Source organism: Aplysia californica, unplaced genomic scaffold (assembly GCF_000002075.1).
Source record: "Aplysia californica isolate F4 #8 unplaced genomic scaffold, AplCal3.0 scaffold00062, whole genome shotgun sequence".
Lineage (NCBI taxonomy): Eukaryota > Metazoa > Mollusca > Gastropoda > Aplysiida > Aplysiidae > Aplysia > Aplysia californica.
Genome location: NW_004797332.1, coordinates 302,226 through 307,138, shown reverse-complemented (window position 1 = coordinate 307,138; position 4,913 = coordinate 302,226).

The window sequence follows — 4,913 nt, the reverse complement described above, 5'->3', positions numbered from 1 at the left end:
CCCCCCGGCCTTTGTGATAATTGGAACGTACACAGTGTGCCCCACGCACGAGGTGAAAGGTTACACTCATACTCATAGTACTACGTCACCAGCCTCTCTCACTCCCTGTGGCACCGCTAGGTCTAATTAACAAACAATAGACGGCGGGTCTAACCTCGCGTCGAGTATCTCGTCAGCTAGAGTTCGTCCGTTCACCAGCCCGCTCTTGATAAAATTGTGGAGCGGACCCAAAAAACGAACTGACTTGAGGCTTGAGGTCCGCAGTCCGCTCACTGAGAGAGTCAAATTGTGAAGCGGACCAAAAAAAATGAACTGTCTTGAGGTTCGCAGTTCGCTCTCATGGCCGTCCGTTACACGTTTGCTCTGACTGAGTCCACGAGTAACGAACCTGTCCGTCCGCTCGCCCCAACTCTACTATCATCATTATCTCTCCTCCTCCTTTACTTTGTATCTTATTCTCTAGTTACACCTCTAATCTTCGGCATTCTTATGACCTAATTGTGTTGCAAGTGCATACTCGTAGACTTGTACTAAAACTAACCGTTAAAAGATTATGAGCTCAGAAAATAGTTTTGTGCTGACATTCAGAAGTATTTAATTGTCAAAGCTTGCGATGGGCAAGTGCTGTATAAGTCTAAAGGTTTATGTCTCCTACATAGTAGTTGTATATTTTTAAACACAGTGTACAGTACAGTTTTTCTTGCAAGTAAATGAATCAAACTAGATTGATATAATCCACTGCATACTCTAACATGTACACTGTATATATATACAATACACTCCTACGCTGCTGAATGTGATACTGAAAGAACTCTACAATGTAAAAATGTTTTGAGCTTTGCTTTTATTTCTTTTTTAGGGATTCCCACCTGAGTTTTTAAGGTCCCTACATGGTGATATTTTCTGTCCCATGTTATTACGGTTACTGTTTTTGTTTGCTTGTTTGGGGGGGTTTTTTGCAGCTCAATTTATAACTGTCGCTAAGCCAAATCGTTGTTATTGGAGTTTTGCTGTTATTTGGAGTGTGTCAAAAACAAATAAATGCCATGCCCCTTTCGAAAACCGTTTTCCAGTTTGAAAGTACGATAGAATGAAAAGTGCCTAAAACCATTGAAGAAGTTGGAAAATAATATATATATTGATTGTTTGATGTCAATGCTTATGCATAAGTGAGTAATATGATTCTATCAGTGAATTTTGGTATGCAATTTAACTGAATGGGTTTGTTTCAGGGAGGGGGTGAGGAGAGGCGATATTATTCTGCTGGGGTTGGTTCACTTGTTAATGACCAAGAATTAATGTTTTGAGGACAAAAAAATATGGCAACAATAACATGTGCGGCTTTAGTGGTATCTCTTTGTGTGGTGATGCCACCGTATGGAAGGAAAATTGTGTGAATGTGTCCTTGAATTTACCTACCTGATCTTATACGCAATCTATATTTCCGTGCCTGGGAAACCAGAACAATGCTACTGCATGCTTTTTTTTGGGGGGGGGGGGGGGTGTTGATGCTTTATATATTAATATATAATAGTTAAAGAATTTGAATATGCGGTGAGCATTTAAAAGATGTTCTTGTTACTTTTTACAGGTTGTTATTCAATGAACCTGATAATAAATTGATCGCACCTTTTTCATTTTAAAGACACAATACTGTTGCAAAGAATTTAATTTTTTGTTTTTGGTCTTTCTGACATTATTTTTGCTATTTAATTATTTTCCCTTTTAGAATTTTGGGGTTGTTGTTTGTTTTTTTAATATAATAATTAAATACTTGTAAATGAAGAATTTTTGTGCTTGTTAGGTCTTGCTTTTGTGTTTTATTTTGTTTTTGGATCTCAAATTCCCTATCAAATGAGCACTGTACAGCTGATGTGCAAATTTTATGTGAACAAATGGGCTCAGGCCGCCAACAATAATGTCTGTTCCCCACATTTTTTTCAATTCCTTATTTCTGGTCTACTTTTTTCTGATGAGAAAAAAATTACTTGCTGCTTTCATCGTCCTTTTTTTCGTCAGCAAAGCTCAGTAAGAGCTAGACTAGATGTACTTGTATCTTGTAATTTGGTCGTGATGTTTCTGGTGTTAAGGCGTTCGGAATGATCTACACAATTTGCTTCCGTGTTGACGGTTCCTAAGCTCATCTTCCTTGTTCATTTTCCATCTGGAATTTGTTACTGTCCTTTTGTGTTAGTGGACGGGAGCTGTTTTGCCCCCAGAAAGTTATTTGCAACAATATATTTTCAGTCAGCACTTGAGAAGTACTAGCCCAGAATCTAGATTTGTCTTTTAAATTGCGGTTTTTTTGTCTGCGGTATAGGTCTTGTGCTCAAGAAGTATGTTGTCAAAATTCAAATTCTTAATATCGAGACAGAAAAAAAGTCTGAAAAGATACACATTTATTTGGGTACTTAAAAATAAAAAGAAACAATGATGGTATTCCAGGGTGTGCTTACATGTTGTCTTTACTCATTGGGCTAATGTTCCTAGCAGTTTAATTTTGGTTGGGGTTGGGGGGGGGGGGGGTAGGTTTTGTAGCCATGTCTTTATGATTCAGATGTATTAGTTCAAGATCTCTAAAAAGCCGGCTCCACATACAACGGGGTATTTTTTTTTTGTCCCTTGCCAGTTTGTTGAGTAATGTCACCTGAGACTTTTTTAATCAATTTATTATAAAATTTAATTTTCGGTGCTATGTGGTTTTGATTTTTGTCTGTATTTCTGGTTGTCTTGTTCATTTGTGCTTTGCCTTTAGAATCATATTACTATCACTATCACCAGATCATTTACCGTCCCAAATTAACAAGGATCTAACTCCGTGTCTGGGGCCTTCCCGTGCACTTTCCCTGCATCATATTATGTAAAAGTTTGACTACCTATTCTTTCATTTACTGATATAGAAATATAACAGTTACAACCTCGTTGAATTCAAATAGGCCAACAGTCGAAATTGTCCAAGACAGCCATCCTTCTGGACGTCTTACTAGTACAGTGTCATTAAAATATAGAAAAAAACGCAAGGTGGGAAGTGGTTGTTTGTACAGGTAGCCAGTAGAGCAGGTTCAACTGTATTCTGTCAAATTTAGAACTTCCTATTCCTTTATCGTGTAACGCTGTTAATTTTGTTCTTCACTTGGGGCAGAATATATATATATATATATATAGTCTGTGAAAACTTTGAACTCTCAACAAAAGTGATTGTAACCGAGATAATACCTTGTTACTCTGTTTCGTCCTGATTTGTCAGTCGATCTTTTTAAAGTGCATACTGGGCCAGTGCTTGATGCTCATCATAGTCATCCTTTTTGTTTGTTCACATTAGGGCTGACCAATACCAACACTTATCTGAACCTGTATGCTCTGCTGCTGACGTGGGAAGTTAACATTAATGTTGGGGGGGGGGTTTCCCCGGAAAAACCTGCTGTAAGGTCTGATTTGTATAATATTGTATAATGCCAGTGGTTTTTTTCAAAAGGGCATTATTTAAGATAACTTTCAATATTACTGCAGGCCATTTTGTCATTTGCTTTTTGATTTGTTTCACTTACTTACTGATGTTGCTGCTATTTGTCATTGCGAAGGGTGATACATGTATTTTGATAGAAAATCAGTTGGTTTTTTTCCCATTTGCTCTTTAATATCCGAATATTTGGTGGATGGAAAAAAGTCTACATACTTGACTTCTTTTTTTCCAATGGGCTGGAAATTGCTGCTTCTTTCTGTGAAGGCGGAAGCGAAAAAGAGTCTGTGATCTATTGGGGGGAAAAACTTTTGACACCTCAATCAATTGATTTTGAAACTACCATTGCAATCAGTTTTTAACAGTTTGGCTGTTTTAGCATTGCTTTTGAAATTGCATAAGATATCGAATGAAATCATGACAGTGATAAAATAATACTCCACACTTTCTCAGGCCGCATTTTAAAGTACCCACATAGTAGAAATCTTTCTTTCTACAGAAAATTAATTTAGGCTAATGGAATTCTCTCCATAATTCATAAGGCCATCTTACTAAATATAATCTTTGCATCTATTCATTAGGATTCAAATGATTTTTCTGCTCTTTCAAACATTTTTCTTAAATTACACAACAAGCTGTGTTCCTCTTCCGGGCTTGCCACATTAAGCTCATTATGGTTTTATAGTCTTATATATTACAATTTTATATTTTGATATTGGTATGGAAGCACAGTTGTAGTTATGTAAACTCCAGATGGATTGATTTTTCCCATGAAAAGTAAGAATAATTTTCATTAACAGTGCATAAAAGTTATTATAAGTGAACTGATGGTTTTTCAAAAGCATTTTGTGAATGTGAACATATTTATTAAGCAGTGTTTGGATGAGCCAATTTAATGAATTGCTGTGACTGGTGCATTCGCAAGATATTTTGCTGCAAATTGATGTAGATCAAAACTTGAATGGGTAACAAGCAATAGGACCATAAAGGCGGATGTTGAATGTGTCACAAGACAAGACTCTACTGAAACATGCAGTTGTGTTAATTTTAAAGATTTCCTGATTCTATAGTTCTTCCTGCAACATCGAAAAAATTAATTTTCAATATATATATATGCAAGAGATTAATCAAATCATAATCCTGTATCCAGTGTCAGTCTAAGACTAAGAGTAAGATTACATGTCCATTTTGTTATCTGTTAAATGGGTTCTGTAGATCATTCTTTCTTTTTCTAATGTGAATCCTGCATCGTACTGTATACTGTATAGCCCATTATTCGATTAATCAAAAGATTACCACCACAGTAACGCTAAAAACCTAATAATGTCACAGCATCACATTGCACATAATCGTTTGCAGTAATACAAGAAAAGAAAAATATCAGTTCTTTGTAATTTTGTAAAGCGTGATAAATTGTGTGAACACCAGTTGTTTTTTTTCAAATCGTTACTTT